At 40.0% G+C, this 12,185-nt stretch overlaps 1 protein-coding gene across 15 annotated transcripts in view; it reads left to right on the top strand.

Moving 5' to 3' along the window:
* Positions 1 to 12,185, top strand: part of ptprma (protein tyrosine phosphatase receptor type Ma) — a 204,258-nt gene that overhangs the window by 34,032 nt on the left and 158,041 nt on the right. The window lies entirely within an intron of this gene.

Genomic DNA, 12,185 nt, shown 5'->3' on the forward strand with positions numbered 1-12,185 from the left:
CACTGAAATTTAGTTAGTTGCATTTAATGTTTAAAACACACAGATTTGAGCATTTGGTATGTTAAAGTCTGCGAGAATGGCCCCCTGGTGTTCACAGCATCACCTCAGCTGGAGAGAAGCTTTATGATATACTGCCTGAACATGCCTCCCATATTCACTATTCACTTAGAATGCTCTATTCTCTGCGTAATCTAATTAGTCTCTGTCCCAGGCCTGTCCCTGCCTGCTGCACAGCTGGGTCTGTGTGCAGCACTGAGCACTCATGCCTGGCCTCATGCTGGTGCTCTGAGCCACACCAATGAAGCCCAGATTCATCCTAATTGTACAGTGTCAGGTTGTACAAATGGAGATGGATCTGGCATAATTATGAGGTGGAAGTGCTTCATGAGTGTCATGGAAGAGGGAGCGGGGAAACGTGGCGAGCTCCGCTTTAACACCGGCTCTCATCCATCATCATTTAATGGTTAGGCCGGAAAGACGGGTTGCCATCTCTCACAACTTCTTGGGTGATTTTAAGAAGCTTTCTTGATCACCCATTGAGCCTTACACGCTTTCAGACTACTTATCATACTTTAGTGCTTCTCAGATTGTCTGATAATCTGACTGTAGTAATAAGAGGTGACGACTCAAACTCAATAGCTCTGTTATCTGCCTTCTGTCTGACAGTAAAGCATACTTTAAAGGGTTAGGGTTTTTTTATTCTGGGTTTCCTGACAGTTTGAGTGTTGCTTTATAGAATAACCATTTAAAATCCTAAGCCTATAACCAAATAAAAGCCTGTTCTAATCCACTATATTTTAGGTTATCCTATTAAACAATGTTGTTGTGTTGTCAGTTTAATCAGGACATGAAAGACTTCTCTTCTTTACCCTAACTCCTTCTTAAAACGTTCTTCTTTCAGCTGCTCCCATTAGGGGTCGCCACAGCAGATCATCCGTCTCCATACTACTCTGTCCTCTACATATGCATCTTTCAAATCAACAACCTGCATGCCTTCCCTCACCACATCCATAAACCTCCTCCTTGGTCTTCCTCTTTTCCTCCTCAGCATTCTCCTACCGATTTACCCCATGTCCCTCCTCTGTACATGTCCAAACCATCTTACTGTAATTGTGCCTTCCTCACCTTGTCTCCAAAATGTCCAACATGATTGGTCTGTTCTCATCTGTCAACCTATCCATCACCAATACAAACAGGAAAGGGCTCAGAGCCGATCCTTGATGCAGTCTAACCTCCACCTTAAACCCGTCTGTCGTTCCTACTGCACACTTCACTGCTGTCACACTGTCTTCATACATGCCCTACACCACCCTCACATACTCGTCTGACACACCTGACTTCCTCATACACCGTCATATGTTTTATTTACATCCACACACACAATGCAACTCCTTCTGCACATCTCCCTTATTTAAAAAAAAGGTACCAGCACACCCCTTCTCCATTCCTCAGGGATCCTCTCACCTTCCAAAATCTTGTTAAACAATCTGGTTAAAAACTCCACTGCCATCTCTCCTAAACATCTTCATGCTTCTACCAGTATGTCATCTGGTCCAACCGACTTTCCACTCTTCATCCTCGTAATAGCTGCTCTCACTTCCTTCTTATCCTTCTCTTCATCACCATGAGCCCCAGTCTGACCTCTTCCATGCATCTCACCACTACAGTCTTCCTCCTTCAGTTTCCACTATCTAAATCTTCCTTCAGTCCTCACTCTCCTCCTTTTCTTCTTCACTTCTAACGCCATCCTATAGACCACCATATGATGCTGTCTAACTACACTGTCCCCTGCCAACACTATACAGTCTCTAATCTCTTTCAGGTTGCATCTCCTACATAGAACATAGTCCACCTGTGTGCACCTTCCTCCACTCTTATACTTCACCCTATGATCCTGCTTCTTCTTAAAATAAGTATTTACCACTACTATTTCCATCATACTTTCCCTGCTGTCTCTGTAGACGCCTTCCTCCTCTACTTCTCCTCCTTTGGCCAACACTAGTCCAATTTCCACTGGTACCCTGTTGGCTAACAGTACAATTGTCGTTGGTAACCCAGACCTTGACCGAGCCGGTATAAAATTTAGGTTTGTGATGCGCATTTTTTTTTTGGGCGCATGTTTTACGCTGGATGCCCTTCCTAATGCAACCCTCCCCATTTATCCAGGTTTGGGACCAGCACTAAGAGTGTACTGGCTTTTGCAACCCTAATGGATGGGTTTCCTACTTAAAACCTATTTTTCCTTAAACTGATTAAAAAGAAGGGAAAAAGTTCTGCATTTGTACCCTTTTGGCTGGTACATAAGTCCCAATATTGCAAGTATTTCAGCTGATCATACAATAGTTTAATTCCAGTATTTTAAAAACTGGACCTTATGTAACATTTCCTCTCCTTGCCAATCACATGCTTTTTCAGTACACTATTAACCTGAATGCAGTTCATTAAAAAGGTGAGGAATCTTTCCCATTTAAATGCTCTGATCTAATTAGGGAACTGACAGCATCGCTGAGAAAAGCTAAATAGCAGAGAAGATGCAAGCAACGCTGTGCTGTCCCATTCATAAACTGAATACTTATATCATACTCAATACGAGTGTAATATGATTAATTAAAATTTTTTTAAGGGTCACCGCCTAAACATGTCCTAGAATGAAATTCAGCCTTATGTGCCCTTATTGATAAATACATAATTGACTCCTGAATAGCCATGTTGTTTAGTCGATGCTTTAATGATTAGTTTTTCCCACAGGTATTCTGCAGACATAAACAACAACTAGCATGGGCTGGCCATGTGTAAATGTGAGAGAAAGGATTGCTTCATGTGCATTGTATTGAAGCTTTGGTAAATGGAGTAGTATAGAAAATCATTTATTATGTACATTATCCTAACAAAAGGGGATTTTTTTTATTTTTCTATTTCAAAATATTTCAGGATTAGAAAACCTTTATCACAAGGAGATATATATATATATATATATATATATATATATATATATATATATATAGGCCAGATTATTGCTCTTGCTGCTTAAACAGGTCAGAGATCAACAAATCATTCATCGGCCACAGTTTGGCAGTCAGAATAACAAAGCAAGTCAATGCTATCACTTCTCACAGAACTGTTTTTTAAATAACAAGTCTGAATTAGGTGCAGAAAGGTTGGGTGCTTTAGCTAAAACTATGTGATTATTACTGTGTGTACTCAAAGTAGCCAGTTTTAACACACTGATGCATGTTCTTTAATGTAATAGACCAGTCAATCTATCTATAATTTGCATGTCATAGTAGAAATGAAACCATAACGATTATATTAATGTGATTATTATTTGATGTTAATGAATTCTTGATTATTAAACATTAGGATCAGCAAAATGCAGCTTAATAACACTTCTGCAGTTACAGTGCTATTACCTAGTTGTATAAATTATATCTACACAACTGCATTTGCTGTAAATAGAGTGTGTGGTAGTAAGGGCTGATTGCTATATGAATTAGATATCAAATGTGATAGCTGTGGAAAAATGTCAAATCAGTAACTTGAGTTTCTGACAGGAAATCATACAGTTGGATTTATTGGTAAAATATAAAAGTCTTGTTTGTTGTGCCTCCTTCACTGGAACTTGTTGTAATGGGATTAGGTCTTATTTTTTCCTTTTGTTTTAAATGATTAAGTTAAATAAAAATAAGCAAAATTTCAATTAGCACAATCATTTAATCGTAGCCATCTTACAGGCTACTTATCTTTCACTAACTAGGTGCTAATGTTAGCTACCAAACTGGTCTGCAACGATGGTTATCTATAGGAAACATTAACAGCATAGGGGTGCACTTTTGTTAATTGGGTAATAAAATGTTTTCTTCTCCCGACATGTAATATGGCATTGTTAAACATTTAAAGTGTTAGTATACAATCACATTTACACACTCCCACCTTTATTTTTTTCTACACATCGTGCCTAAATTTCATTCTCACACATTTTGTCTGGTCAAGGATGAATCTGCAGTAACTATTTTCTTGCTGACTATCATGCATGCAAGGCAGAAAACAGCCTACCTTACAACTGCCTTACAATAAATACACTTTACCAACATATATTTGATCTGTTCATTAATTCTCTTGTAAATAATGCTTCTAAAATAATCCTTAGTGCCACATATGCACTATATGGACAAAAGCTTGTAGACACCTGACTATAAGCAAACAGGGATTAAATGCGGAACGGGACGTGCCCTCCACTTGCTCTTATAATAACTCCCACTCATCTGGGAAGATTTTAGTGTGTTTGTGGAGATTTGTGCTCATTCTGCAACAAGGGCATTAGTAAAGTCAGAAACTGATATAGGGTGAGGAGTTCTGTGGTGCAGTCAGCGTTCCTATTCATCCCAAAGTTGTTCAATAGGGTTATGGGTCTTCTAGATTATGTAAAGAAAATGTTGTTAGCGCATTAATTGTATACAATTGTGAGCATCCAGCTTTGTGCTAATAGTTTTGGGGTTGAAGCACACATGGATGGAAAAGTCAGGTCTCTCAATACTTTTGTCCACATAGTGTATTTTGATAGAAATGCCAACCCTGGAGACTGTAAACAAAATAGGAAATTTACATATGAGGACTTTTAACGTACAAGCAAAGTATTGAGGTGTGTTTGTAAGTTAAATTAGGTGTGTTAGAGTCAGACCACAAAACGGTAGTACTGGAGTTGAGAAACACATTGTAAATGTGTTCCTGTGAATTGTGAATATTCTGCAAAGATTTGAGAAGAAAAAGTCTGCTTAAACATACACAGTACTACACACCCAAATGGGCAATTGAGGACGCATCAGTTTTCCAGTAATGTCTTGTTCCAGTGCCAGAACACATCATCACCAGGTGGTAATGTGAACCAGTATAGCAGCGAGAGCTTGTTTCTCATTCGTCTAAGGGTCCGTTATAACTTTATTCACTGATTGAATGCAGGGTGTGTGTGTCTTTGTGTGTATCTCTGTGTGTGTGTCCGTGTGTGTGTGTGTGGCACTTTATCATTGAGGCTAAGGAGTCATAAATACATCAATACTAAGATTAAGAGATCTAATTTCCTTCTGGGCATTTGTGTGTTTTCTCATTTCCTTACTTTGCGCTGTTATCTCTTGTACGTGTGTACACGGCTGGCATTTCATTTTACAGATACAGATTAGCCATAGCAGTGTTAGCCTGGTCATGTGATTTATTTTTTCCCTCTGAAATAGGATTGGTGTAGTAGTATCTGCAGTGTGCAGTCCTTGAGAACAGTCACTGACCCTAGATCTAAAGCACTGCTTAGTGCTCGGAAACAAAACCCATGTTCTCAAGGCTTGTGTGAAACCCCAGGTACTTAGGTGGTGATAAGTAATATGATGGATCTTCGAGTAGGGAATAGGCCTGTCATCTCCACATGGTTTTACCTGAAGAGGGAAGAATTGCAGGCACTGGGTCAAATTACCCAATATTACTTTTATAGCTTTTGTCCTTGCAGAAGACAAGACTGCTCATAAAAGAGCATCTTAGCCAGCAAGACCTCTGGGATGATAATGTGCAACAAAACCTTCCTTGTTGCATAGAATGGGTATTGCAGAGGTGCAATTGCTGAGCTGGTAGCGAGGAAGGTTATCAGCCATCTCGATTGCATTAGCTATTACAGCAGGACCTGTTAGTGGTGTCAGTGCAACGGGAAAGCAATACCATAAAGGTGGGAGACACAATAAATACACTGAATAATCCAAAGCCTGGGTGTCAGGCTGCATTGTATCGGCTGTAGCTCTCTGCCTTGTAGTAATTTAGACACTGTTTGGGGACACTCAGGTTGTTTTCATGTATGCAGTGTTTAATTTAGTGTGTTTGAATTAAGACATGGGACAGTTCACCTCGGAAAGGTGAGATTACAGAAAAATTACTGTGTAAGGTGAGCCTGGCTGGATTAAACTATTTAAATAATAGATCAAAAATACTTATTTCTATTTATTTAGGGTTACTTGGTTCTGTAGGCTTGGTTAAAACCTGTGCGCACTTAGCAGAGCTTTCCTAATTGTATTTTTCATCACTGCATTTCATACAAAAGAAGAAAATAATTTTATGATTATGTTTTTAACCTCACATACCCTTAGGACAATCTTTGTTTTTTTTTTGTTGTTTTTTTGTGGTTTGTTTTGTTTTGTTTTGGTTTCTTTCTTTTGGTTGGTGTGGTTTCCGTTTGTTTGGTTTGGTTTGGGATTGATTTTGATTTTGTTTTGGTTTGATTTGGTTGTGTTTTGTTTGGCTTGGGTTTGGTTTGGTTGCTTTGTTTTAGTTTGTTTGGTTTAGATGGTTTGGTTTGGCTGCTTTGGTTTGCCTTTGCTTTGGTTTTTTAAGTGTTTGTACAGTGTGAAAAAAAGCTAAACGTAAACAAAAAGTAAACAAACCAAAACTTCCTATTTTCTCTTAGTCAAACTATTACACTTAAATACATGTAATGTTATTTGCTCACAGTGTATTTAATACTTCGACACTCCACAGTAAGGATTTGGAAAACTATATGAACGTGTACAGACAAAAAAGCCGTTTTAAACTGAACTTATGTTTTTTACTTGCAAGCCTGTCAGTGATTCACCTCGGTGGACTTCTGTGTACTCTAGTGGCAGGTGCAACAATAGAATCTCTTTCATGTTGGTCTTGGAAATCTTTGGATAAAATATATTCGTAGGTGAGTAGGAGAAGTATTGATTGTGGCCTGAAAAAAAAGACAGATGGATTTTTAAAAATGCACAGTGCGTCAAGTCTAAGAAAACAGCCGTACTCTCTTCACATTGGAAGCATTTGAAATATTTACAGCACACATTTTGTACAGGCTTTCGTGTCGGCTTTGTTTGCTCGGCCGTTTTTACTTTTTTTGCAAGAGAATACAGATGACAGGGTAGAAACTATCGATTGGTGAGATGGTGAAGGGAGGAAGTCCCACAGAGACTCATAGAGCCTTTCATGTGAAAGCCCAATGTCTGTGAGCGTAAAGCTCAATCTCTCTGCTAGATATCACTTAAAGCAGCTGTCTATAGTGTTTAGATTCTGTTCACGGCAAGATTCAGGCCCTTAGAAAGCAATACAATAGAGGCCCCTGATGTGAATATGTGGGTGTGCAGGTGTGTATGTCTGTTTTTGTTCACTAGATAATGTTTTGGTAATTTCATTCAACACCTGATGAGCACTTTATTGACATCTATGGACAGTTCAATGAAACCATCTGCTGACTGCATGATTGATGTGATGAGCTAGTTACCACTCGTTGATTTTGGCAGCAAACTGCTGCATATGACCACCAAGAGGCATGGATCTATTGACGTGCCACCAGGTCCTACAGAGCAAATCACACCAAACACAACAAATTGTGTCTGGGGCAGCGAAACACAATACCAAACCCTACTGTTTTTTTTGTCAGTACAGAGAAAAAGTGATCTTTTAATGAGCTGAATCGAATTTTTTTTTAAACATAGCAAAATATCTTCTAAGGGATATATTTACCAGCATTTTCCCATGAGACAGGTTTGCTCTGATTTTGAAGAGATGCTACACGGGTACAGACACTGTGCAGTTTGAAACCCTCATCTAGTCTGTCTGTAGCTAGCTAGAAACGGCTGGTGTGCTTCTGCACCCCTCATGGAGATGTAATCATCTTTAACCTCAGGGGTTGATAGAAACGTAGACATCATCTCAGGCCAGATGCAGCGAGCCATCTCCAATACCTTCTGTGTCCTCTGATAACTCTGTGAGGGACTTTACAATGTAGCTCCAATTGCAGGTGATTATTGAAATTATGCCAAGCAAGACCTGGGGAAGGGATGCTGTTATATGTGTAGAGGACAGTGTGTGTTGTTCTAGGGTATACATTATACATATACATTATGCAACCATGTATGAGCATTGCCGCATCAATGCCATAATGCTCTTAAATGTTTTTGTAGTGTTGGGGAAACATACAAACTACAAATATGATGCAATGTTATTAATTGTATTTGTAAAACAAGAACCTCCTTTAAACATATAAAAAACTATAGCTTTGACCAGGCAATTGGTAAAGACCAGCCTTGACTAAAGATTTAGTCTATGCAAAGACTATTCATCAGACTATGATGCAGCCACCACCATGATTGACTGTAGGCAAGACACAATTTTCTCCTGACCAGGGCTTTGCCACACATGCTGGACACCATCTGAGCCCAACAACTTTATCTTAGTTTCATCAGACCACAGGAGATGGATTGTCTTCAGCAAACTGTTTGAGGGATTTCTCGTGAGCCATCTTCAGAAGAGGCTCCTTCTGGGACGGCGGCCATAAAAACTGACTTGTTGCTGTGTGTGACGTCTGGTCTGAGCACTGACAAGGGGACCTTCTGCTTCTGCAGCCTCTGAAGCAATGCTGGCAGCACTCCTGTCTGTTTTTTAAAGCCAGTTTCTGCACCTGACGCAGAGCACGAGAACTCAACTTCTTTGATTGACCCTTGTGAGGCCTGTTTAGAGTGAAACCCGTCTTGGAAAACCTCTGTATGACTCTGGCCACTGTACTGTAACTCAGTTTCAGGGTGATACCGATCTTCTTATAGCCTCGGCCATCTTTGTGGAAGGCAACAATTCTAATTCTTTAATCCTCACAGAGTTTCTTTGTCATGAGGTGCCATGTTTAACATCCAGTGGTCAGTATGAGAGAATTGTACCCACAGCACCAAATTTTAACTGCTCTGATACAAGACGATGGAGTTCTTGTTCCACTGCCGGTCCCATCTCGCCACACAGGACGCAAGTGGCGACCGCGGCGGCTACAGCAATTCTTTTTGGTCTAGTCGTGCTCTCTCCGCAGGAAAAGTCTTCCTGGCATCATATCTCTCTTCCAGCATGATGTTTCGGCACCACTGTAACAAATGTCACTGGTTTCGTGCTGGAAGAAAGAAAGACAGGCAATTGTTTACCAAGCAGAACGTTCTTTAATTACTTTCACTTTCACCCCAGCGCTTTCCTTCCCAGCACTCACTCTTAGCACTCACTCACACTCTTGTGGTTACGGAAGCCTTTCCTCAGCGTCCGCCCACTCACAGATCGGCCTGTCTTTCCTCACTGTCCGCCAGTCTCACTCGCAGATCTGCACCCTTTCACTTTTTTAGCAGCTGCCCGAGCACACTCACGGACCGGCACACCTTTCTCTCGGCATCCGCCCACGCTTAGCCACCGTTCGGAGACCCTCTCTTCGAAGGCTGGTCGCTGTCGCCAGACTGGAACAGAGGATTTATATATGACCTTCTGCAGATGTGTCTCTAAAAAAGTTTTAGCCACTGAGGAACAAATCTTAAACACTTTCCCCCAGCATACAGTATTTGAAGATATTGGCTCAAGATGATCCTGCTTATCAGACAAGGTTATCAGGTCTGAGAACACCCAAGTCAGAGTAAGATTACAAGAGCAAACAAGGTAGAGCAAAAGAGCAAAGATGTGTGTGGATGATCCCTGTGTGTTCGTTTGCTGCATCTCTGCAACTGTTTTGGATTTAATAGATTTAATGGCTTCACGCAGATCCAAGCACATTTATTTGATCAGACTGGAAAGAGAAGCTAAAGAAGATAAAAGAAAAAAAAGTGCTACAGCCATGCTCATTTCAGACATTCCAAATATCACACACAATCACTCTGACACACACACACAGACACTCAACATGCACTTGCCTTCCAAATAGAATGGAGGATCATGGTGTTTATCTGGTCTAATGAACCTGAAATGTGCATATAGACAGAAAGGCTATTGTTCAGAGTGTGCTTTGACACGATAATTAGTTACTTTTATTTCAGGAATGTCTAATTATCATGGTCATGTCCTTTGATAACCACTGACCGTCTCCTGTTTTCACATTGTTGAATACGTAGACCTTTCTGCCTTGTTCTTTTATAGTCAAAGCTTACGTAAAGGATTTTATGTAAAAGAAAATTGTGCAATTTGTATTCGTATTTATGCACATTTTTACTATAATGGACCCTGAACACAATGATTTTGAATATTTAGACTAAGAATGGTGTAATTTCCCTGAAATAATCCACACGTTATTGACACTATCTAACAGATGTTGTAAAGGCTGTGACACACCGTGTATCGTCAACAGCCGGCGCCAACCAAGGCTAACTAATGATCATCTCCCGTTGCCTTATCATTGCCTCATCATTGCCTCACCATTACCTCACATCTTCCACTCAAGCACACCAGAAAGAGATCCACAGGAAACCTGAGCATACATCCTGTTCCTGAATGATAGGAAAGTCTCCAAACCAGGAGGGGGCAGTGGTTTAATTAATATTTTAAAAAGAGAACACATAATTTTGAAGTAGTATACTAAATAGTAGGTCTAGCATCTGATTCCACTTATTAAAGTCCATTTTTTATGGCCTAGTGGCAGAGTGTCTGGTTGTATTATTTTGTGCAAAAGGATGCAGAGCCATACAATCAGGCCTAGCTAGTTTTCATGCCTCTTTGAATCTTTTTAAACAGCTTGCTTAGGTAGCTCATACATTGAGGGGAGGTTAAGAAATAACAAGGAGATTAGCAAAAGTAGGGCAGCACAGTGGTGCATCATGCCCAGGGTTCCTGGGATTGGCTCCAGCTTGGCTCCACTGTGACCCCAACCAGAGGAAAGTGCTGAGTGAATAAAATGAGTGAAAAAAAGTAAATGTAATACTCAATGTGTGCCCTTATAAGAGTGTTGTTGGCATGATTTGTTACTCCGGGTTTTTTCTTTTCTTGCAAATATTCACCAAGCTGGACAGACACTCAGATCTCTCTACACAAGTGATTCTACTGACTTGCAGGCAACAATGTGCAAGGCCTTTAGCGATCTATTATACTTTAGTGGTGGGTTGTAACATAACAAAGGGGTGCTTATGAGTCTCCAATAATCTTGAATTCATTATGAAGTTGGCTGGTGTGTTAGAAAATGCTAAACAGAGATGTGACCCTCTAGGACTAGAACTCTGAGAAGCGGCATAAAGAGATTTGAACCAGAAACCATGTAGCGTGGAACAAAATAGATTGTTTACCGCTTCAGCAAAGCTTTTGGAATTCATTAGTTTGAAAGGGAAAAAATCCCGGAGGACCTTTTTTTTAAAAGAAAAAAACGAAAAGAATAATAAGGTTTTATTTTGATTGGTGTTTTTGATTGGTGGCCAGGGGCTTAAAGGCCACATGAGTCCTTTCAAGTGTATACACAGTGAAATATCAACTATAATCCTACCAAATGAATGTGATTTTTCCACTGGATGAAAGTTGATATCTCTTCAGGAAAGTAGTTTATCTAATAAGATTCTCTCTCTCTTTTACTTGGGTGCAGGAAACACTTGACACACTCGTCAACATAAACAAGGAGATATCAGAGTCTTGCTGTGATTCTGTTGTGGCAGTCGTGTAGGTGATGACAGCTTTCTCCCTCTACAAGTGCTCATATTACATGCATCTTGCAGTGATCACATACAAAACTGACAAGGTGTCAAAAGCCTATGGGACTTAGAAACATATTTATTTACAAGGAATCATAACATTAGACACCAAAGAAGAATGATAAATAATATACTGTATAGCACTGTTGGGGATATTCATAGCATAACTGGAAAGGGGATTTTTTTTTTGCATCGTATAAAGATTTGACTATATGGAAGACATTGTGCCTTCTAGGGAAGAATGTTGATATTTTAAATCCTCTGTCCAAATTCGCAGGAAGTCACGCCGAGTTTGGAACAATATTTCAGCAGTTCTCTGAGGCGTTAAAGTAAAGCTGTGTCTTATTAAGGCTCTCTGTTGTGTCCCTCACTTGGTTATGAGATGAAATTATGAATGAACTGAATGCCAATCATAACTGGGTCATATTCCTCTGCTGCATGTAATGCAAATGGAACTGGGAGCAGTATATATTCAGATCAAACCTTACAATGAAAAGCAATTTTGTGGGTCTGTTTGTACCCTTGAGGTTGAATGAGCTTTAGGGGACCATGCCATTGCTCAACTCATCTTTTCCTGCTCATTGATGAATGCTCATTGTAGACACATTCAGATCTTGTGCATACCTGGAAGCTATTGTTAACATTGTGGCTAGGTCTTTTTGCTCTTCATCTTAATGTTGTGGTTCTCTGAGTGACAGAGATTTTGAATTCAGGCCAGTAAGCGGTGATTATACT

The sequence above is a fragment of the Silurus meridionalis genome, chromosome 4, assembly GCF_014805685.1.
Source record: "Silurus meridionalis isolate SWU-2019-XX chromosome 4, ASM1480568v1, whole genome shotgun sequence".
In the NCBI taxonomy this organism is placed as follows: domain Eukaryota; kingdom Metazoa; phylum Chordata; class Actinopteri; order Siluriformes; family Siluridae; genus Silurus; species Silurus meridionalis.